At 34.3% G+C, this 23745-nt stretch overlaps 1 pseudogene; it reads left to right on the top strand.

Moving 5' to 3' along the window:
• Nucleotides 1-11740: 11740 nt before the first annotated feature.
• Nucleotides 11741-17712, top strand: LOC149227490 (DNA topoisomerase 2-like; annotated as a pseudogene).
• Nucleotides 17713-23745: the final 6033 nt, after the last annotated feature.

Here is a 23745-nt window from a genome sequence, read left to right as displayed (position 1 = left end):
AGTGTTAGAAACTATATATATATATTCTAAATTAACACTTTTCAAAATCAGCTGATTCTTTTGCTACCTCAAAAAAATGGGTAATCGTATCAGTTCTTGTTTCAAAGTTCACATTTATATAGGAAAAACCCGTGCTTGCTTGTATTGAATCAATTGAGCAATCTGATCTATTACATAGAATTTTCTTCAAGCCTGAAGCTCCCCACAATATTGATCAACCCTCTACACAATACTTGCCCAACACTTAAGCAAATAATGCTTGCTAGGAGCTCCTATTTCATAGCACAATTCTACCCCTAAAAAATAGGAATTTATCTTATTTCCTTGTGCAATTCCCAAGAGAATTATTTTTTTTGCTTCTCAATCTTTTCATACAAAAGCCTGTGTACCATAATAAATACAATTTATGCCTTCATTCAATCTCAATAGGAAATTTGAATTGCATGACTTACTAGGGCTAATTTTAGCAGCTGCAACTAGTTAATTTGGAGTAAGTTGAGTTAATGGAAAGTCAAATATTCAACTAAACTCAAAAATATCTATATTCTAGATCTAGAGATTAGTTCATTGATAGACATTAGAGTTAACTCCACTAGATAGCTAATTTTGGGCATCAACTAGTCCACAACTCATTACATGCTATCTAACTCAAATTATCTGACTACAACTTAGTGACAGGCCACATCACAAATGTCAACCGACAACTAACTCAAGCAACTATGAGATTGAATTCAAATTGGCATCTTTGACTAAGGCACAAATCAAAGAATCCATTCCTTGTTACATTTCCAACACTCCCTCTTAGTGAGGAAGGGGTTCTTGGAAGAACCTCAGCCACTTAGATTTGTCTTTAGCTCTACCAAGTTCTCTGCTACTATATCTTCTCCCTCCAAACTATAAAGAGTTGTGTACCTTGTGTATATAGGTGTTTTCTTCTTGGTGTTGGGGGACTCAACTCTCTTATGAGCTCCCTTAACCAAATCCTCTCCCCACTTGGCTAAAAATTTCCCTCTACTGTAAGTCTCTTACTAAGTGGCTACCTCCATTCGCCCTGGGATATGGTCCTCATCGTCATCATCCTACTGATCAGCCCAAATGGCAACTAACTTAGAATGAGACTAAGATACTAGATGAGGCTCCATCTTGAGAGCTTTATCCTACTCTTGTTCAACCACCACATATCTACTCTGAGAATTCTCTACCTTGCTTCAAAATGTTGCACATGCATCAACCTCCAATTTGTAGAGGTTCTTGATCCTAACACCAATTTGCTTGACTTGTCCTGAAGTAGAATGCTTGAGGTAGGCCTTCCCTTTACTGAATACTACATCATACCCTTTGTCTTCAAGGACTGCTACTAAGACAAGGTTTTTTCTTTAATCCTGGGACATACATCACATTATTGAGATGGAGAATGGAGCTAGAGATGCAGAAGGGAACCAGACTCCCTCTTAAAGCTCATTGTACCAACTCCTTTGGTCAAGTATCTGCCATCATCTCCAAGCTCGATATGGAATTGCATGTCTTTCTCCTCCAAATTGCTAAAGAGATATTTGTTCCCTATCATGTGGAATGAAGCCCCTGAGTCAATGTACCACACATTACCTCGTACTAAGCTTGCCATGTAAGCTATCAAGGAGAAATCCAATTTGACTGAGAAGAGAGTGATTCTCCTGCTGCTGCTGCTGCAACATGCTTGTTGGATTTCTTGTTTGGACATTTTGTAGCATAATGTCCAAACTCATGACAATGAAAACACTTGATCTTGCTAAGATCTTTCTTTTCCTTGCCTCCATTTTGACTAGACTCAGTTTTTCCTTAGGCCTTCTTTCCCTTGGCTTTCTTCCCTTTTCCAGTTAAAACAAAGTTCTCCTCATATTTTGTCCCATATGAGACTCCATCCCTTATGTTCTTCCTTATCTCTTCTTGCACAAGATCTAAACACAGTCTTTTCCAATCAAGAAACTTGTCTTTGCCATTCATCGCATCTCAGAAACTATGCCAAGATTTGTGAGTCGAAGAAGAGTAAGGCTCAGAAGCTTTGTTGGTGGAATTATATCTGCAACACCTCCAAGTTCATCCCTCACTTGAGAAAACTTGGATAGATATGTAACAATGGGCTCATCCTTTCCCATTTGAATGTTCCTCAATTTTTTCTTCAAAACAAGTTTTTTGGCATCACCACTACTTTCAGATATATCAATAAGGGCCTTCCACATCTGGAATTGATAGTCCCACCCATGCAAATTCAGAACAATATGGTCCCTGACTCCTTCTAGAATCATCCTCCTAGTTTTAGCAGTGTCCTTCCATTGAGCCAGTTATTGTGCATATGAGGTAGTAGGTTTATGAATATAGTCTTGATGTATTCCAAAACCCCATTATCATCTAACACAACCTCCATTCTATTCTTCCATGCACAAAATTTTGAATTCCCTTCTAGTGCATGCTATGTCCTCAAGCCATAGAATGACATGATTCCTACACTTGTAGAATTCCTCGAGTAATTGATCTTCTCTCCAACGCACTTTGAATTTGATTAAGGACATACCATGTAGAAAATACTTGAAACCTTGCAACTACTAATGAGGGAAAATTGATCACAAAAGGCACAAGATTTCTCTACCAAAATTTTGCGAAAAGAAAAAATGAATATAAACACAATCACACATAGAACAGAGAATATATCTGGGGAACCCAACTAGGAAAAACCCCTACTTTCTTTTATTGAATCAACTGAGAAATCTGATCTATTACATAGAATCAACTTCAAACCTGAATCTGCCTGCAAAAATGATCAACCCTCTACACAATATTTGTCGAAGACTTAGGCAAATAAGGCCTACTAGGAGCTCCTATTCCTAGAACAATTTTGCCCCCCAAAACTAGGAATTTCTCCTATTTCCTTACGCCATTCCAAAAAAAATTGCTCTACTTGCTTATCAAGATTAGCATACAAAAACTAGTTTAGCATAATAATTACAATTTGTGCCTTAATTCAATCTCAGTAGACAAATCAAATTGAATGACTTACAAGGGATAATTTTAGCAGTTACAACTAGTAACAATGTAAACTTTGAAATGGGAACTCATACGATTACCCGTTTCGTAGAGGTAGCAAAAAAGTGACCTAATTTTGAAAAGTGGTGATTGAGAATACACTTTTTTTTCAGAGCATATTTTTTACACTTTAAATTTTCTTATGTATGAAATATAAATATTTGTTTTTAAATGTTAGTGATTTTCATGCCGATTTTGAAACTTGTTGATACAGCATCAACCTTTTTTTTAGAGGGCTTATTTTTTACACTTTAAATTTTTTAATGTATTAAGTGTGGATACTTTTATAGAGGTTTTATTTTTTACACTTTAAAATTTTTTATGTCCATTTTTTTTGAAATCATGATTACTTAAGAAATTTTATAGTTGTTTTATTTTCTGTTTTAAATGTTGATTACTGAAAAAAGCAAATATAAAAATATATATATAAAGAAGACAAAAAAAACATAGAAAATGTAAACCATAAAAGAATTTGGAAAAAAAAAACAACAAAACTTAAAAAACTATAAAATTAAGTAAAAATAGAAAATTTTAAAAAAGAATTAAAATAAGAAGAAGAAGTTAAAATTAAAAACAAACTAGATTAAAAAAATAGAAAATTAACCAAAAAAATAAATAAAAAAATTTAAAAAATTAAAAAAAGAGAACAAAACAAAAATATACTTAAAATAATAATAATAAAATAAAATAAAAAAAATCCAAAAATTATATATATATATATATATATATATATATATATATATATTCAAATTAAAAAAAAATCGAAAAACATTTAAAATTTAAAATATATATATATATATATATATATATATATATATATATATTAAAAAAACATTTGCTTTTTTTTATTTATTTTTTAAATGAACATATTATATATATATATATATATATATATAACTTGTGAATTTTTTATTTTTTTAAATCCATTCCTCTCATTTTTTTTAAATATATATTTTTTTATTTTAAAAATAGAAAATATATGCGAATTATATTTATATATATATATATATATATATATATATATATATATATATATAAATAATTATGGGACATTTTATTTTTAAAAAAACATTCACATTATTTTTTTAAATACATTTTTTTTAATTTACAAAAAAATATATTTATTTTTGCGCCCCGTGGGAGTGCAACCCTAGGTGGTGGAGCTGTAGTCGTGCCGCCTAGGGTTGCGCCCCGGGTGGAAAAAAAAGGTGGGCCAAAATTATATTTTTTTTTTAAATTAAGAAAACCTATTTAAAAAAATAATAATAATATTTAAAAAAAAATTGGTTCTTTAAATAAAACTATATATTTAAAAATTTTCATAACTTTTTTTAAAATAAAAATTTATATTTTAAAAAAATTTATATGTTTAATTTATTTAAAAAAAAAAAAAAAAAAACTTTAATTTTTTTTATTTTTTTTAATTGAGAATATATATATATATATATATATATATATATATATATATATATATATAAGTTTTTTTTAAGTGTTTTTAATGTTAATTTTAGTAGTTTTTTTTTTTTTTTTTTGCTATTTTTCTATTTTTTTTTAATCTAGGTTTTTTTTGTACTTACTTAAATTTATAGTGGTTTGTTGTTGTTGTTGTTTTTTTTAAATATAGTTTTTAAATTTTGTTTATTTTCTTCTGATTGATTATATATATATATATATATATATATATATATATATATATATGTCATTTTTATATTTAATTTTTTTTTGTTTTTTGTTTTTATTTCAATTTTTTTTTAATATATTTTTATTCACGTTTTGTGCTGCTTCTTTTTTTTTTCTATTATTTTAATTTTTAAGTTTTTAATTTTTTATGTTTTCATTACTCTTTTGTTTTTAATGTTTTTTTGTGTCATTATTTCAAAATGTTCAAAAATTACCCTCGAACAAAAATTCTTATTCCAGCATCCACATTTTTCGATTGAGAGTGTTTTCTGCAATTGGTTTTAGTTTTGAGAGTGTTTTTTGCAATTGGTTTTCACTGTCATTTTTAAAGCATGTGCAATTGGTTTTCACTGTCATTTCATCCACATTTTTAGTTTTGAGAGTGTTTTTTGCAATTGGTTTTCACTGTCATTTTTAAAGCATGTTCAAAAAATTTTGGGTGTTTTTTAAAACATGTTCAAAATTTACCTTGACTAAAAAATAATAATAATTATTCGAGCATCAACATTTTTCATTTTTAGCACTGTTTTTCATGTTTTTTTTACTAGAGTTCCTTTTGCTTTTAACACTGTTTTTCATGTTTTTTTGACTAGAATTCCAGTTTTAAGTTTATAGTTCCCGTTTGAAAATTTACATTGTTTAGTTAACTGATAATAAATTAATTAACTGAAAATAAATTAAATTAATAAAAAATCAACTATTCAAGTAAACTTAAAACCATCTCTATTCCAAAAATAGAAATCAACTAACCAAAACGTTAATTCTACCTATCAACTAATTCATAACTAAATGCATACCAGTATGCATTAACTAACTATAACTCTAGACCACATGACACATGTTAACTCAAGCAACTATGAGATTGAAGTGTCTTTGCCTTGAATCAAATGAAATAAGAAAAAAGGTTACTTGGTCTCAAATCAAATTAAATCAGATTGCATTTTGTCCGATTCGTAAGCGTGGCAGGCATTTTCGTGTGGGGGCGCCCTGAGCTATTAAAATAACGAACCAATCAAATTATTTGATGTTCGTAGATTATTTTGTACGCAAATCAAGGCAGGGCTGTTAGAGTGTTGTGAGTGGAAGTTGCCATGAAGCTGAAGGTGCCACCCCGAAACTTGCGTACTGAGGGACCATCCATTTCTTTCGTTAAGTCAATGGATGGCAGTCAGCACTCACTAATGATGAATTAATGGGTTTGTGTCACCGATTTGGCTTTACAGCAGCGTCGTCCTCTCGCTTCCGAGTGTGAAGAAGATAAGCGTATGGTATACACATTACTGCGAGTGGCCCCCGCCAATGCACATTCACATGTTTTCGGTAGAGAGGCATCATCTGTAGTGTTGAATCTTTATGTTGACCCAAAATCAATTAATATGAAAGTTGTCAGAGAACAAAAGGTGGTCGAACATAAAAGATAATTGGATGTCACTGAAACGAGTTACAGCCAGACAATAGGGTATTTAATTGTCCTTTTAAAATTATAAAATTAAATTATACAATATAGATAGTACAAATTAATTCAGCGTTAAATTTATTTGTGCGAATAATTGAAAATCACAACTTCACTCAAAGTATAAAAATATGAATTTTTTTTTATAGAATATATATGTGTTAGATAGGGTTAAATTTATTTGTATAATCAAAAACATATTTTAAATAATTGAAAATCACAACCTCATTCAGCAAAAAAAATATTTAAATAAAATGCAAATTATACCATATAAATTTTCCAAATGTTAAATTTAGTACATTATACAATACATATGTTCCCAATGTTAAATTTAATATTAAATTTATTTGTGTGAAAACATATTTTATATAATTGAAAATGACAACCTCACCCAGCAGAAAAACACAATTAAACAGAAGGCATGGCAGACCGTTCATTTTTTTAATCCATTCACCTATATATCATAAATGTGTATCAATCATGACTGACAGTCAAACCATTCGTATAACAGATGAACTTTTGGTGCTGCTATGCTATGCTTTAAATTGAGGCTAATGATTTTAAATTTTGACCGACATGTTAACTCTCAAGGAACAATTTTCGATTACATCGACTCAAGATTCTTTCTCATGGTTTCATATTATTATTTTTAGTTATTGTTTTTGCAGGAAATTGTATTGGAGTCGTTTATAGGAGTGGAGAAATTGTCTTAAAAGTAGTTGGAATTGAGGTATAAAATTTCAAAAAAATTTGTAGAGGCTGTGTTTATTAATATTTTTGATGATAGAAATAGATTCAGCACCATCAAAAACTTTTAAGACACTTAAAATTTTAAAATTTAACAATTATAACTTAGATTTACAAATTTCCTTACTAGCAGTAAAATTTCCATAACTTTCCGAGCAACTCCTCCACCTCTCCTCCACCTCGTTAGACTACGAGAATTGTTTTTCCTCTCCTCCACCTCGTTAGACTACGAGAATTGTTTTTCCTGTGTCCGCATTATTATCAGTATTCTTATTGAACAAGTCAATGCTGCAGCACGACAAAGACTGCGTTGGCCTTACAGACTTGCCGGCAATTGTTTTACGTTTTTCCTGTGTCCGCATTATTATCAGTATTCGTATTGAACAAGTCAATGCTGCAGCACGACAAAGACTGCGTTGGCCTTACAGACTTGCCGTCTTATGTGATGATGCCGTAGTGTATGTCAACTGTTTGACGGGCATAGTCGATATTGCTTCACATTCTCTCGCTGCGTTGTGTCGGATACGCGGTGGTCTAACGCGACTCTCTCTCCGCTCTGGCCGCTGATGATGCACGTTTTATAATCGTAACTCATGTTTGGTCCACTCTCTTCATTTCCATAATAACAATTAAAAATGCGACATACAAGCTGGCGACGGGAAGTCGGAATTGCAGCAAATTTATTTCAGAAAAAACGCGGGTAATTTGTTTTGGATGTTAGGTTATATTGTTGATGTTTAGTTTCTCATAGAAAGAAGCCATCTGTTTTTCACCTCATGAGATTATAAAACTACAATTTTTCTTCACAATATACACTATACAGTGTTACAAAACAGAGGTGTTTTTTTTATGCTTTAGTTTTGAATGATGGAATATATATAAAATGTTGGTTTATATGCACCTTAATGTGGTGGTTTATTTTTTTAGAATTTAAATGTTGTACTTATATTATAATCTAGAATTATGTTAATTTTGGATGTACTAAAGGTGAAAAGGGCAAAATATATTTTCACTTTAAAAAGAAGTTTGTATTGCAAGGAATTTTATCCTTCTCAACATTTGGTAGATTCAAAGTTAAAATAAATCTAGATTGATTTAATTATTAATTATAATTATAATTATAATTATTAATTTTAATTTTATTTCATTTTGACATAATCAAAATGTTAAACATTATAAGATATCTACCCTAATGAGATCAAATATTTATATAGGAGTTAAGTTTATTGATCAAGTGAGGGGAAATCTTTGATAAAATATATAATAGTATTATATTTTACCCAATATTTACTACCACCCCCACCTAGTAAAAAGTGATAAGGGTGGAGGAAATATTAATTAAAATGCAATATTATTACATTTTACCTCATATTTCCTGCCACATAGTAAATATTACATTTTAATCCATGTTTCCCATTACCCCTATTAATTTTATAGTTGAGTTTGTTTACTTTTAAACTTAAAATATAAAGAAAAATTACAATAAAAAGTGGCTAGTTGAGAGAAAATATTGAGCAAAATGTAATATTATAGTATTATATTTTACTCAATCTTAAATAAAATGTAATAATTACCATCTCAAATCCATCAAAGCTCTATTCTCCTCACCCCAGCTCATTTTCATAGTTAAGCTTATTCATTTCTAACCTTACCATCCCAGATCCATCAAAACTCTATTTGTATAGTACATTATTACACATAAATTAAGAGAATATACTATAGATATTATATTAAAGTGATTATCAAGAAAACCATTAGAATGAAGAAGTAGTTATTGTTTTGTATGCTGCAAGTGAATCAACTCTGTAAAATTGGAGGGTAGATTTTATTAAAAACATCTAAATTAACCATGAACCAAACCCCAACAATACAACAATTGGACAACCAAGGGAAGGACAACCCTTGTGAGGATGTTTGATGTATTCTCTAGTCTCCAACCTCTTGTTAATGAGTAAAAATAATGAACCCAACGAAGAACCTTGAGATTGTAACCATAAACCCTAAGATCTAAAACATAATTAATGGCATTAAGGTAGGGATAGCATTGTGAGGTTCCCGAGTTCAGGGAAGAGTTTGACCAACAAAAGAAATGTAGGAAGGATCACAATGAAGCAAGAAGCTATGGAGCTTCTACCCATATATAAACATTATGTATTCATCAACAAAATATACAAAAATACATAGAACCACCTTATAGATCCATATAAATATAGAATTCAAATATATTCATAAAAGAGTTTTAACTTTACATGCTACATGTATTCAATGCCATCATTTTCTACAACTAATTATGTATCTAAATATAACATAAAACTAACATGGATATAGGCTAGTTTAATTTTCCCCTTAAATATGTTATATTCCACATGAATACCATGGTTCAATACCCATGGGTTCTTCATACCATGTGCCAATGCCATGAGTTTTTATATTTATTTAATTTATTAGGGTTCTTTTTATTTTTTTACTTTGTTATTTGTATTTTATTTTCACCAAGTTAAAATGTTTGCATTGCATTAAGTTTACACATATTTACCATATTTTAATTTTAATTTTATTTTGACTTACGAATGAACTAGAGAGTACCTCTCAACTCAATAAAAAATGAATAATTTTATTTAAAGGATAAAAAATATTATATTTAATATCTATAGTAAAATAATTATTAGTTTATTTTATTTCATTTTAATTCTAGTTTTAGTTTTATTTTTATGTTTATATCATTTGACCGAGTCAAAATGTTAAATAAGACAAGAGAGGACATGACATTACAACATCTCTATCATACTGGGCTAGAGAGTGCCTCAGGGATCAATTATTGAATTGTATGTGAGTCCAAAAAAGAGTTGGAATATAAAGGTGGATAGCAACCAATAGCTAGACGTACTCTTTGAATATGGTGGTTTAAGTATAGATATACATGAAATGGGGTAGCAAAAATCTAATTCTTTCACTGTTGATTGGTTAAGGATAACCAACAACGATCAAACTTGGCTTAGACTAGTTCTTGGAAAATTTTCAAATTTAACTAAAAACTAATGTATTTTGCAAGATGAAATTGCTCTCTGATGATAGCTTAAAAATAACCACAAACTATCACACTATTAAAACAGTGATTTCAAATTACCACGAGTCATCGGGTAATTGAAACGATAAATCTTCTACTAAATAGTAATTTAAAGAGAACCACTAACCACAAAATACAAATAAGATATGGTATACACTTTACTACGAGTGGCCCCACAGATGCACATTCATCTGTTTGCGGTAGGGAGGCATCATTTGTAGGGTCGAATCTTTATGTTGACCCAAATTCAATTAATATGAAAGTTGTCAGATAAGAAAAGAAGGTCGAAGATAAAAGATAATTGAAGGTCACTGAAACGAATTACATGCCAGGGTATTGGATATGATGACGCTGGAATATGATCAGTCCAAATGGTACCAGGAGTGTAACTATTTTGGGTCAATCTTGTCTTAAAATATATAATTTGTAAACTATATAGGTTTCAAGGGTTTTTCTGGTGCAAGGTTTCTTTGGGTAGTCACAAAGATATTTTAAAAGAATTGATCAGTTGGGAAGGTAAACTATTAAATAAAATAATTAAAAACCAGAATAAAATAATTAAAAATCACAACCTCACCTAACAAAAAATCCATTAAAAAAAAGCGTGGCAGACAGTTCATTTTTTATTTTACTCACCTATATATCATAAATGCGTATGAATCATGACTCATAGGCAAACCCATTCCTATAACAGACTAACTTTTGGTACTGCTCCTTTTGGTACTGCTCTGCTCTGCTTTAAATTGAGGGTAATGATTTTGACTGACATGTTCACTCTCAAGGAACAATTTTGGGTTACGTCGACTCAAGATTCTTTCTCGTGCCATTTTTATGGTTGAGCAGGAAATTGTTTTACGGTTTTTCTGTGTGCTTATTACTATTATTATTCGTACCGAAGAAGCGAATGCTGCAGCATGACAAGGACTGCAATGACCTTACAGCCTCGCCATCTTTTGTCGGAGACAGAGAGATGATGCCGTAGTCTATGTTAACTGTTTAACGGGCATAGTCGACATTGCTTCACAATCTCATGGGTTGCTCTAACGTAACGCTCTGGCCGCTGATTATGCACGTTTTATAATCGTAACTCATATTTGATACACTTTTTCATTTCCATAATAACAATTAAAGATGTGACATACAAGCAGTCCAGGGGAACTCAGAATGGTAGTAAATTCAGTTTATAAAATGGTAGTAAATTCAGTTTATAAAGTATTATTTGTTTTGCAGGTTAGGTGATAAAAAAATTGTTGGTTATTTATTCAGTTGTTTTTAATGAGATTTTTTGAAAGTTTTTTGGTGGTTTTTTTTTTTAATTTTTTTAAAATTTCTTAAAAATTTATTGAAATCACAAACTAATAAGTAACTATCACACCAATTAATTAACTGGTACAACCATAAAAAAAAAAATAAACATGTAATTAAATTAAATACAGGACTATGTATAAATCCAGCATTATTACCAAAACTGTAATTATAACCGAATTATTACTATGCAAACAAATGTGACTTAATACAGAACTAAAAGAGGTTAGACCCATGCGATTCTGGTTATGATATGGTTTACTTATTTAGAGTGCGAATCCGGTTCAACATGACCCCCGTGACTTTTCATATTGTTCATAATTACGCCGTAAGGCGTTTCTCTCTGAGATCCATCCCCCATTTTGCCTATTTGTCCTCCTCTGACGCCGTACGATGAGATGTTAGACGATTACAAACAGCAGAACCGTCGATCAAAAATGTCACTGAGGCGATGCGGTCCGGGTAATGAAGAGCGCGGAGTGCCAATCGCCATTCCACATACCGATATTTCTTCCTCTGTTACTCCGGTTTATTGTGTAAATAATATATTCTTCCACATTCTGCGCTGAAAATGGTGTCAAACGACAAGGCCTCCGTCACGAAGGAGCTCAACGATAAGCACAGAAAGGTAAAGCTTCAAGGTCTCATGTTTTTTCTTTGAATAGTTCCGAAAATGTAGTGTGGATTTTGATTTATCTGTAAATGGGCCGAAAGCCCTGGAATTTGTTTTCTTTGTATATTTTGTAGTCCGAGCTCTATTTTTACTAGGGTCAGCTATTTTTTGTTTTGCCATTCATTCCTGAAATTATGCAGGGTCTCGGTACAAGTACTTCTAAAGAGGGGAAAGAATATTTTAAAAATTTGCAAAAACATAAAAAAGACTTCATGTGGATTAACGATGACGATGGAGATGCAATTGAATTAGCCTTCAGCAAGAAGAAAATAGAGGCCAGAAAGAACTGGCTAAGACATTTTTGAGGTAATGAAATTAGTTTCCATAATGAGTAAATGTTGTTGAATGGAAGACTGCTAATTTGCTCACAATTCTAACATTAATGAATCTAATGGCAGCCGGGGACATATTTGGACCAGACTGACAAGCTTATCAAGTACAACGACTTTGTAAACAAGGAACTGATCCTATTTTCCATGGCTGATTTGCAAAGATCCATCCCATCCATGGTTGATGGTTTGAAACCAGGGCAAAGAAAAATATTGTTTTGTTCTTTCAAGAGAAATTTTGTTACGCAAGCAAAGGTTGTCTCATCTTACCATGAAATTATTTACTCCCTTATCGGCAGTGCTTATCGGACTCTTGGAATTTACAATAATAATGTTGTTTCCTTAAACAGGTGGCTCAATTCTCGGGTTATGTCTCAGAGCATTCTGCTTACCATCACGGTGAGCAGAGTCTTGCTAGCACAATTATTGGAATGGCACAAGATTTTGTTGGAAGTAACAACATTAACCTTCTTGCCCCGCTTGGACAATTTGGTACCAGAGCCCAGGTGAGAAATTCAGGGAGGTAGTTGCTTTTGAATCTTAATGATCTTTACCACTGCTATTTATTCTTACATCTAAATGAAACCTCCTGCCTATGTGGGTCGTTTATGACGGTGGAAAAGACCATGCAAGCGCTCGATATGTTTTCACATGCCTGTCACCAATAACACGCTTCTTGTTCCCAAAAGACGATGATGTACTCTTGGATTACTTGAATGAAGATGGCCAGAAAATTGAGCCAACGTGGTAAGTAGTTCGGTATAGAAGAGTGATAAATTGTTGTATTCAGAATTGTGTATAAGTTGATAGGCAGGTACAGAAGGATGGCGAATTGTGGGATTCAGAAATTTCGTATAACCCTGGGGAGTCTTGTACACCAGGAATTTGTGTTATATATATGTTTTATTGCAAGCATGGGTTTTCATTGGTTTTCTGTATGTGGCTTAGATATGTGCCAATTATTCTGATGGTCCTTGTGAATGGAAGTGAAGGAATTGGAACTGGTTGGAGTTCCTTTGTACCTAACTACAACCCAAGGGATATTGCCGCAAATATAAAGCGCATGCTTAATGATGAACCCTTGCAGCCAATGACACCTTGGTACAAGGGTTTTAAGGTAATATTCTGTCCATTATTCAATATAGAGATTTGCAGAATATTTTACAAATTTGATTCAACCGTTGTTTTCACTCTTAATCTTGGGTGTGTTCAGGGTACAATTGAACAAACAGCTGTAAAGGATAATTGTGTGAGTTACACGATTAGTGGCATCATAGAAGAAATTAATGAGACCACACTGAGAATTACAGAGTTGCCCGTTCGCAAGTGGACTCAGGATTACAAGGAATTTTTGGAAGCGTTGATGACTGGGAATGATAAGATTAAAGATCCATTCATAAGGGTGGGTTGCTGTCATTCATACAAATAGGTTACACGTAAGAATTTTTAAATATCGTGAAATGATTTTTAATGAAAATATTTGTCTTCCAGGACTACAAGGAATACAATACTGATACCAGGGTCCATTTTGAGGTGTCACTTTCTGAAGAGAATATGAAGATTGCACTTCAAGAGGGTCTTTTAAAGAAATTCACACTGACTACTACAGTCAATACAAGTAACATGCATCTTTTTGACTCAAAGGGAATCATTCATAAATATGAGACCCCTGAGCAAGGTACATTCCTTAAATTCATCATTATTTGGTTGTCTGGTAGGCTTCAATCTTGTATTTAAATGCATGAGTTGAAGAACGGTTCTAAATGGGATTACCTCATAAACTTGCAGTTCTGGAGGACTTCTATCATATCCGACTGGAATTCTATGAAAAGAGAAAGGTAGGGTTTTTCTGTGCTATCCTCTTTAGCCAGAGCCTTCTTTCTGGCTTAGCATTACCAACACATTTGTTTTCTGCCATTTCTGTGCCTGCCCTCTTTGTCTTACTTTGTCTCCAAGAACTTGTTTTGGCAATGCCTCGTCAAAAGATGCCATGGATTGAAATTTTGAAAGCCCAACAAATTGTGTTTTTGTTTCATATAATGAACAACAAAATTTTGGAATGAACGCTTTTAACATTGAATTGAAATTGTGAATCCAGAAAGTCCAATTGGACAACCTTCAGCTTGATTTGCTGAAATTGGACAATAAAGTTAGATTCATACTGGGGGTTGTAAATGGAGAAATCATAGTGAGCAACAAGAAACGTGCAGAGTTGCTGCTTGAATTGAAGAACGAAGGCTTCACCCCATTCCCCAAGAAGGGAAAACCTGTTGAGGCAGCTATTGCTGGGGCAATAGAAGATGCTGAAGAGTCTCCTGAAGACAACATTGAGACAGTAAAGGGTGTTCGTGCTGGAGATTATGAGTATCTTCTATCCTTGGCAATAGGAACATTGACTTTAGAAAAGGTGCAGCAATTATGTGCTGAACGAGACAAGCTTGAGGATGACGTTGAGGAGCTTAAAAAGGCAACACCCAAATCTCTATGGTGGAAAGACTTGGATGCCTTTACAAAGGAGTTGGATGTATGTTCCTCATCTTTTGACACCTTTGGTAGATCGAGATTTGTGTGATTCATCCTGTCTGATAAACGAGTTGCTTCATCCACTCTTATGGCTTTTGGTATATTTGGTTTCTCACTTGTCTGTAATTTTTGTAGGCTCAAGAACTACAGGAGCCCAAGGATGATGAATATGAATTGAGCAACATGGGAAATGATTCTGCCAGAATCTTCAGACAAGTAGGCAAAAACCAGAGAAAAAAATACCAAAAAAACTGTAACTGCTGAAAAAACTGATTCTCAATCAACCACCAACAATCAGGCATCGACTGCCTCTCTTACTACAACTAATGCACAGAATGGTAATGCTGTTTTTAATCAACTGCGATTGAAATTCACTGTTATAAATGTCATCCCTGTGGTTGTAAAAGCTTTGACGTATGCCTGGCATCTATCTGCAGAAATTGCGAAACCCAAGCGTGGAGGCGGCAAGAAAGGGGCTGCGAAAAAACAAATGGTTTGTTTAAGTTGCTTTCTATTTATTTCCGTAGGATCCAATTTATGTTGTTGTTTAACATGGATGATGTGAATTGGATCTTTTCAGGAAGTGGAAAGCGATGAGGACGATGAATTAGATACCAGCCTGCAGGATCGGTTGGCATCTTATAACAATGGCTTATCAACAGATCAATCAGGTTCCTCATCATATTTTTTCTGCAGCAATTGATATTTACTCAAGAGATGAGATAAGATGAGATAATTATATCTATGTCCAACTAATGACCACAAAGTAGGTCAAAGGGACTATTGAGTACAATGATGTCCATAAATTGTGGGAGAACCAAACAGTCTCCTATAAAAAATACAATGCATGAATATAAAACTTTTGTTATTTGGGCACTTCAGTCTCTTCTAATATAAATTTGCATTCTGTAATCTGAGTACTTGTATTTTTTTCAATTTGCAGTTGTTGAGGATCAGGGAAGCAAACAAAATTCACCAACTGAAGATTTTAAACCAAACCAGAAAGAGACCACTAGACGGGCAAAAAAGGCTGCCCCTGTCTACGTTGAGATGTCAGATGAAGATGGTACAATGGAAACCATTCCAGAAGAAGAAGAAAATGAAGAGGGAGAGAAACAACCAAGGAAGGCTGGTGCAAAAGGGAAGGCTGCCAATGGGAGAACAAAGAAGGCCACTATTGCCAGTGATGGTGATTCTGATTTTGGAATTGATGAAGATGACGACACTGATTATGAGGAAGCCATTCCTAGGAAGGGGTCAAAGAAGCGTGCTGTTGCTAAGGCCTCCAAACCCTCGAAAACAAACCCTAACAAGTCTAATTCTACAACTACTGCCCCTGTACCTAGAAAGAGAGGACCCAAAAGGCCAACCCAGGGACAAAAGCTGATTGATGAAATGCTAAAGCCTACTTCTGTTGATGCTGCTGTTGATGCTGTACAACCATCACCTTACAAGAAATCCCCTGAGAAAAAAGTGAGAAAAATGAGACCATCTCCTTTCAACAAGAAAAGTGGATCAGTAATGTCAAAGCTGATGCAGGAGAGTGATACAAGTCCTCCTAGTGCAAATGGCTCTGCTGGATCTTCGTCCAATAGTCCTGAAGAAGTCAACGAAGCTCCAAAGCCAGTTGGGCGAAGCAGGCCACAGAGAGCGACTCGAGCTCCTGTGCAGTATGCCTTGAGTGAGAGCAGTGATGAAGATGAAGTTGAGATCAGTGATTCAGATTTTGTAGAAGATGATGACTAAAGTAGGAAAGGTTCTCAATGAAGAATGTGCATCTTTTACTTGGTATTCTGGTGGTTCTGATTTCAAAACAGTTGTATCATTAGTGCCTTTTACGGCAAACTTCAGAACGGCTTTTCTTTTAGCATCAATGAATAGAAGATTATGACCAATCTAGGAAAGCTATTCAGCACAATGTACATATTTTACCAAGTATTCTTCTGGTTCTGATTTTATATCAGTTATGGGTTCTTTGGATGGCATAAGTATCTTCTTGCAAGCTTCAAAAATGCTTTTCTTTAGCATCAATGATAGTTGACATAGACTACAATGTTTGTACAACTTTTTGACATCACATCCACATAGAAGCAATGTGGTTGTCACTTAACTGCACTTGTTGGCCTGGTCAGATAAAGTCACAGAGAATATCTAGAAATATCTTGTGGTTCCTTCTACAATTTAATCTTGCTGCTTATGTATCTTTATGGCATGGTCTATCTACAGCACGCAGGCCTCATTTGTTGATGCATTCCATCATTCAACTGCAAATATATTTTTGGTATTGTAGATTGCAAAGTGCAGGCCTCTTAGCATCTTGTCATTAAGTCAGTTCTGTTTCTCCTACGTCAATTGGGACATCAGGTGCAGGCCTCTTAACATCTTGTCATTAAGTCAGTTCTGTTTCTGCTACGCCAATTGGGATATCAGGTGTGCATTTTGGATCTCATATGTGAGAAAAAACTAGTCATTTTTGAATCGCAAATCTCTTGCATAAGATCCAGAAAATGGTATATCACTGTTTACACATCACATCTGCATAGAAGCAATGTGCTTTCCATGTATCCGTGATTCTACACTTATTTGCCTGGTCAGATAAAGTAGCAGGAATAGTTTGCGGAAATATCTTGTTTTATTCCAGAATTTACCATCGCTGCATTTATATTGTTATGGTGTGGGGTATGTAGAGTATGCAGGTCTCATGTGGCTGTGCATTTCATCATTTAATTGATCCTTTTAGCACTCTCTTTTTGGTATTGGAGAGAGTGCTGGCCTCTCATCGGAGAAAGCACTTCTGTAGGAGTGCATGAACTGGCCTTATGAGCGGCATTGTAGTAAGGATTATCTAGTTCGAGGTGTGTATCTCATATGTTAATAGAGATAAGGCATTACGTTATGGAATGGTCTCATGATGTCTTTCACTTGGTGATTCAAGTAATTAACATTAACTTTCAGAGGATGCTTCAGTAAATATTTTTCTTTTGCTTTACTTTAGGAAGGTCACCGCTGTCTTCATTATACTGTAGAAAGCAGGATATAAAACATATTTTATACTGAGTTAGTTTGATTGTGCTAAATTAGATCTTATGGTCCTGCTCTCGTGGAGCTGGAATGATCTCCACAATGTATTTATTTGTGTTTTGATTTAATAAAAGACAGTCGAGCGAGAGGAATTTGTGTATGAATGAAAATATTGCAGAGCAATCTGTGTTACTTCTGTGATTCCTGTGTAGTGTATTCTTAATTTGTTATCAGTTGCGTGCTTTATCTGTTGTGGTTGAATTCGATCAAGCTGCGGAGTCACAGGGGCGCTCTGTGTATGTATGCAAAACTTCGTATACTTCCTGTATCCATATTTACGCCGTAAGGCGTTTCCCTCTGAAGTGAACTCCCCCAAATGCCTTTCTATCCTAATCGTAGCCGTTAGATTTTTTGTTAGACGATTGAACAAAAATCAACCGTCTGATTAGCTGTCTGATTTAATAAATAAAAAATGTTTTAAAATATTAAAAACCTTGAAAAAACGTTTCACCTTTCACTTGACATCTGTGGGCTCACGGCTGAGCTTAAGGAAGAAGTTGCAACTTCCTGAGAGCATGCGAAAAGCCCCCCTGATTTTACAGTGTCGTCTGGACTGTATATTCTTGCAAGAATTACTCCTGCCTCATTCAGAGAAAATACCAGAAGGGCTTCGATGACTGCAAAGACTGCTTCGATCTTCAAGGCCGGGAGAAAACCAGGTGGGTAAATGGCGGTGGCTCCATGGATTACTCTGTCGACGAGGTATTGAATCTGAAGAAGAAGACAATTCGAATTGGGTTGGACATCGGAGGAGGAATAGGAACTTTCGCCGTGAGAATGAGGGAGGAATAGGAACTTTCGTCATGTATATCACTATAACACAGACGCTGCTATTCTTTGAAAATACTTTGGACATTGTTCATTCTATGCATGTCTTGAGCAATTGGATTCCCACACAGCTGCTGGAATTTGTACTCTATGATTAGGTGAGGGTTCTGAGAAGAAACTGCAGAAACATGTGAGAGATCTGAAATTGATACACTTTTGATTTTGTTTATCAGGAAACTTTTCAAAGATGCTCAGAAGGTAAAGTTTAGCTTGGTGGCTTTTACAGTACTTCTATTTGAGAAATTTTTAATTTTCAATCATGGGAATATATATGATGCCCTTGCCTGTTTTTAATATATTTGCCACTTTCAGTGTATGGTTCATGTATCTGGGTTTGATTTAGGGCTCCAAGATTTTCATATTCATATTAATATATAAAACAGATCTGCAATTTGAATTTCTGGATTTTCTACCGTGCCATGGTTTTCATTGATATTTGAAAAAATGTGGATGGTTTGTCTGTAATGGTCAAGGGCTGAAATTCAATGGCCATGTTTAGTAGGTGTCGTGCTCTGCAAATTCTCCCAGACTCAGTTGGGAATCTGGCGGGCCTTCGAAGTCTTGTCCTGGGCGAGTGCCGCGCTCTACGGACGCTGCCAGACTCGGTTGGGAAGTTGACGGTTTTCCAAAGTCTTGACCTGGAAGGGTGCCATGCTCTGCAAATGCTCCCAGACTCAGTTGGGGATCTAAAGGGCTTCCAAATTCTTCAGCTGCGTCCGTGTTCCAATTTACAGGTGCTGCCCAAAGTTGAGCATTTGAGATCGTTGGTGAAGCTTGATGTGTCTGGATGTCCCAAACTACAATGTAGTGTGGGAGTATTCGAGCAGCTACGCCAACGACTGGGAGAAGGTTTTAGTGAAGAAAACTTGGGAGAAAGCTTCAGTGAAGAAAGTGAGTAGTAAATATAACAACATTTAATAATCACAATCGTGGTCCAGTGGCCACAGTGTTCACTGCTCGCCGAATACAACCTTCACAGATTTGTAATCTTAACCAAAATGAACAAGGTGGATAGCTGCGAGGCAGTTAGTCCCTGTCTCTGTAGATAATTAAAATATCTTGCTTAATGCGACAAGATTTATGTGTAATGTAATTTTACTGAACAAATAAGTTCATATTTCTGATTTCTGATTTGTCAAAATTTGAAATCACATGGAAAATTTTAGGGTGACGCGTTTCGAACCTTTATCAAGGTTTATCACCATCATATAATAAATCTCCACCATGTCCTATAATGAACCTCGATAGAGATTCGAAACTTATCGACCCTAAAATTTCTATATGATTTTTTCAGAAAATCTTGGCTTAAGTTCATACTTCTCCATTGATCCGTTCTCATTTTTGGTCTAAACATATTATTTGATATTTTTGGTCTAAACATATTATTTGATGAATACAGTAATGGCTTTGCTTCTTTGACGAATGCAGTGATGGATGTGCTTCTGCCTCTCAGAGAACCGTCCATACATGCAGCAGTCACAGATCCGTTGTAGTCTAGCTAGATAGGATATATCTTTTTTCCAATATGTAACCTTGCGTGAGATCTTCTGGGTTAACTATTTGTATAGTCTTCTCGATCTCCCATCAAATCTGTAGGGACTACCCTTGCTTACAATCCAACACCATTATGAATCAGTTTGTAATACATATACCAAGAAATTAATTATTATCACGATTCAGTAAAGGATATACTTTTAACTCTTTGCAAATTGACAAACTCACAGGTTTTCAATGTACTTCACATTTGCCATAGACAAGCTGTTAATTTACAAAAAGCACGTGCACCAAGTTACATAAGACCAAGTTGCTTCATACAAGGTTGTCTCTAATTTTATTTTTCAGTATGGAAAAAGTGATATATTCATCAAAAAGAAATTTTACAAACACGTGATATGAGATCAACATATAGATGTAATAAAATACATCAAATATCATCTTTCTCAAAACTATTCTGGCAAATCCAGAAGTATAGACTATCATAACCAGTATTGTGCAGGCATAATGATGACAAGTGAATCAGCAAACCAAGCATAGGAAAAGTAATATGTACAAATAAAAAACACAAAATGGGTTGATAGGATGTCCAGCATGTTGTATCCCGGCAAAGTTCATCTTGTACATATGAGAATTCCTGCAAAGAAATAGTTCTATTCAGAGAAAGTCATCACCCCGGCGTCTAGAATTTGTCCTTCCATCTTAATCTCAATGTGCCGTACGTTCGCTTCAGCATGAAGTCCTTTTTTCGAGAGTCTGCCTCTAAAATGGTTATGCTCTCTTTCTATGTGTTCAATAGATGAACCCGGATAATAAGTCCAGAGTTGTTGTACTTGGAAGAGCCAACCTTGAAGAGTGTAAAATGGTTATGCTCTCTTCCTATGTATGCAATAGATGAACCCAGATAATAAGTCCAAAGTTGTTGTACTTGGAAGAGCCAGCCTTGAAGAGTGGTTTGATAGATATGTGCCCGTCCAAGTCCTCATATATGTGTAATATTGGGATGTTCAAAAATTTTGTGAACCAAAGTAAACCTTAGAGTGACATTACTTCAGCTTAAGTGTTCGTGCCATGGCCAGCACCCCAATGTATCCAGAATCCCTGATCCAGCTAGAAGGCAATCCAGAAACCACATCCGCAAATATGTCTTTGCGATGCTCCATCAAAATAGGCAGCCGGGAAAACCACTGTAGGGGTGGATTTGCAAGAAGAAACCTTCGGCCCGGTATGCAGATATGAACCAGTAGTGTGGGCCGGGCCAGTTTGATGTTTTCCAAAACCCGCAGTTCAGAAATCTGGTGGTTGTTGAAGATGATTTTATTTCTCCATTTCCAGACCTCCCAGAAAAAATATAATGGTAATAACAATATAATGGTATATTGCGCCATGCATATTGCGCTTGCTCTTTGCTCCGCCAGATAAGACATTCTGACAAGGTTGTGAAATGTATCAACAATAAGAGCTCAACAGTCCCAACATCCTAGGTCATATTATATTGGTAGAATCAATTGTTTGAAGTTAAGTTAGACAGATTCTTATGAAGTTATCCTACTTCAACCCACATTTACGTTTCTCTTTTGTCAATGTGATTGTTCAGAAATCCTCGCCATCAGCATATACAAACGTAATTTAACGATCCTATTTCAACCAAGAACCTAAGAACCTGACAGTTGCACTCATGCAGTTTGTATGGAATTTTTTGACGCTTGTCCTCTGGAAACATGTATGTTGTTGTTGATTACAAGACCATGACATTGTTTGTTGGTAAGTTTGAAACAACACAAATATTATAAGCCCAGACTGAAAGAACTTGTTCCAAAGTAAACATAAACATATACCTGAATGTAAAAGCCTTTTATGATCATGAAGGCAAGCAAAACAATAGATGCTACTAATCCAATCCGTCTGATGTCAGGAACTACAACACCTATCAACACTTCAATTCCCTTCATGTGTGTCAAAACAGTGTGAATGCATTAATCATATGTAGGTATAGGTAGGTAAGATGACTAGGACATAGAGTTAAAACTTACATTAACTGTGATGATTACTAAATATAGCCCAAGCAAGGTGAGCAAAAATGCAAATGCAGTACTTCGAAAATTGGCCATAAAATGCCCAAGAAGTTGTTGGATGAAAATATCTGTTTTAAAAGGCAAGAAATGGAATGGTTTTTTTGTTATTTGGATTACCAAAAGAAATGGCTTAGTTAAGATAGCTTATAAATGGAGGCATAAGCTCTGAGGCTCTCATGGTGTCATTTCAATATATTGGCCCTGTTCAAGTTTTGAATGATTCAGAAATTAGCAGATCTGTTAGATAGTGGAGGTAGGAAATTTGTAATTCTTTTTTGTCAAACGTGGTAGCTGATAAAAGATGAGAAACAACTTAATCACACACATGTTGTTAAAAGCCTAATACTAAGAAGGCTGGTAGAAGTGGATGATTAAGATTGTTTATAGGTTTAGCCAACAGTTTTATTGGTAACATGCATAGTTTGAACTTTTGGTGATATTGTTTCATCACATAGGCTGACTACAGTTTGGTGAATTGTTACTGGAAATATACTTAAATCAAGATAAAATATAGGTGGTAATACCTAGTTGAATGGAGAGTCCTAGTATATTGGCCCTTTTGAGGATTATTATTTGACCAGTTTGTTTCCTTAGTCTGCTGAGTACATTTTTTTTTTGTTGGTTGGTTGTTGTTGTAATTGGTAAATTGTATAGCTGATTTTCATTGCTTCTTGGAATAACTGGCTTCTTGAATAGGGCAGTCATGCATTTGAGTATGTGAGAGGGGTTTGTAGAACACATTATCTAATGAACTCTTATGTAGAGGCAAAAAGTCTCACTCATAGCCTACTCAGGGCTTCAGATGAGAATTTCTTGTATAGAATGATCAACTTACTAGAACTACTGCTGCACTTTCTTCATCCACAGAAGCCACTTGAAAATGCTTGAAAATAAACTCTCTGTAACGGCCATTGTCAACAAAAATATTTGCAGTGGAGGCCCTCAGCCCAACAACCATTTTAGCCAGCCTCAGAAGGCAAATAGTTGAGTTCAAACATGATGAAAATTTAATTCCCTGTATACAAAAGCATGTATTAGGTGTTGATAATGGCTAGAAATATGAACTGAAGATGTATATACCTCCTTCTGTACAAAAATGAACAGAAGAGGCAAAGGTATAGGGTTCACCTCGAATTTTCTTGCAAGTTCAATCCACTGTAGGATGTGAAAGGAAGTGTCATAGTGCTAAGAGCGAAAAAGAGGGGAGGAAGAAACTAATAATTTCAGAAATTTTAGCTTTCTATCCGTACCTTGATTTGTTCTAATAAAATTAATATTAAATGTTTGATAATGATAATAATAATATTATTAGTATTATAATAATAATAACAACAATGGAAAGGTGGGGAAGGAAGAAACTAATAATTTCATAAATTTGGACCTTTTATCCTAGCTTTATTTGTTCTTTAGATCCAACTAATATTTTGTAG

This window comes from Pinus tabuliformis, chromosome J (assembly GCF_031772625.1).
Source record: "Pinus tabuliformis cultivar Carrire ecotype Pingquan chromosome J, CPIR1, whole genome shotgun sequence".
NCBI lineage: Eukaryota > Viridiplantae > Streptophyta > Pinopsida > Pinales > Pinaceae > Pinus > Pinus tabuliformis.
The sequence above is the reverse complement of the archived record's forward strand: the minus strand, read 5'-3'. Positions and strand labels throughout refer to the sequence as shown.